The sequence below is a fragment of the Magnolia sinica genome, chromosome 6 (assembly GCF_029962835.1).
Source record: "Magnolia sinica isolate HGM2019 chromosome 6, MsV1, whole genome shotgun sequence".
NCBI classification, from domain to species: Eukaryota; Viridiplantae; Streptophyta; class Magnoliopsida; order Magnoliales; family Magnoliaceae; genus Magnolia; species Magnolia sinica.
The window spans coordinates 36,756,861-36,758,445 of record NC_080578.1 but is presented as its reverse complement, the minus strand read 5'-3'; the positions used below and the strand labels follow the sequence as shown (position 1 = coordinate 36,758,445).

The 1,585-nt window shown below is 38.3% G+C and overlaps 1 non-coding gene across 1 annotated transcript; it reads right to left on the bottom strand.

Moving 5' to 3' along the window:
* Nucleotides 1–1,215: 1,215 nt before the first annotated feature.
* LOC131250441 (small nucleolar RNA R71) lies at nt 1,216–1,321 on the bottom strand. Its single transcript, XR_009173368.1, has one exon. It is a non-coding gene; the product is annotated as a small nucleolar RNA R71 (small nucleolar RNA).
* Between the last annotated feature and the right edge of the window lie 264 nt (nt 1,322–1,585).

The window sequence follows — 1,585 nt, the reverse complement described above, 5'->3', positions numbered from 1 at the left end:
ATATAATGTACATTTACTTGCTTACCTTTGATTATTGTTGATATTTGTTAAAGTATGCAACTACTTTATATGATGTGGCAATTCCTTAGAACACATGACAACTCGGGGAATGAGTGTCCCTTAAATTATAGGGTGAGCTTCCCACATGGACCCGAGTTGGTACCAATGGGGCCTCCTCCTTCAACTGAAGTCAATGCTAGAAAAAAAGTTTAACCAACTTCAAAATAGGCTACTCATCGCTAGAATATATGGTCACACATCGTATGTAAGAAACCAATGGTGAGTCCCGTGAGTGCGCTACTACATGTGATAGACTCGTGCATGTCTTAGTTGAATATACACAGAAAGTTCCTGTGGATTCGACCTTCGTCTCACCGAGATTATTACTACAGCGTAGCCCTACACTTAGGGTTGTAAACAAATTTTTAGCACCATTGCCAGGGACTTTGGATATGTTTTTCTGAAACTAATTAGCATTGGAATTAGTTAGGATTAGGATTACCTCTTGCAGTGTTTTAGTTTAGATTTTCTGAATTGTTTTTAAAAACTAATTTGTTTTTCTATTTTGTAGCAACTTACATAGAAACTTTGATCTGGTAACCTCTCACCAACTCTCTCTCTTTTCTTAGGTTTAGTTGTTTAGAACTTGAGAGTTATGAATGTTTTATGCCCAAGTGGGTTCGTGACAACACTCTACATTTCTTAAGTGAAGGAGGATTGGTTGAAGGATTGCCTATCCATTACCGGATTAGACATCATCTAAGATCTTCTTAGCCAACAGAAATCATGTGTGTGAATCAACCACATCATCCCATGGAGGAACAACAAGATGAGAATGAGGTGCACAATGCTCCTATGCCAAAAACACTGAGAGATTATCTCCAACCGATGAGGGCAAGTATGCCTTCCTTCATGATTTTTTCACTCAATGCAGAAAACGTAGACTTTAAACTGGGAGTGATCCAACTACTCCCAAAGTTCCATGGACTTGATTCTGAAAGTCCCATATCTGCATATAAAGAAATTTAATGAAATCATAACAACGTTGCATTTTCAAAACGTCATTGAGGACACATTAAGATTGAAATTGTTTCATTTCTCTTAAAAGAAAAAGCCAAGTCATGGCTTCATTCTCTTCTGTCGAGATCAATAAGGACGTGGGCTAAGATAACTCGGGAGTTACTTAAAAAGTTCTTCCCAGTTCGTAAGATCGACATCCTGAGGAGGGCGATAATGAATTTCTCCCAAAAAAAAGAAGAGACCTTCTTCCAAAGTTGGGAGAGATTTAAAGACTATTAAACTCTTACCCACATCATGGATACGAAATTTGATAGGTCATAAGATTTTTCTATGATGGACTGACTTCGCCCGTGCGCCAATTTGTAGAGATGATGTGCAATGGGGAATTTATGAATAAAGAAGCTAATGACGTGTGAGATTATTTTAATATGCTCATTGAAAAAGCTCAGTCATGGGATACCTCCTCAAAAGCCATAACTTTCAGGCCAACCCAATCAAGAGAAAATGGAGGAATTTATGTCTTGAGCGAAGAAGATGACGTGAATGCTAGGGTGGCTAGGCTCAC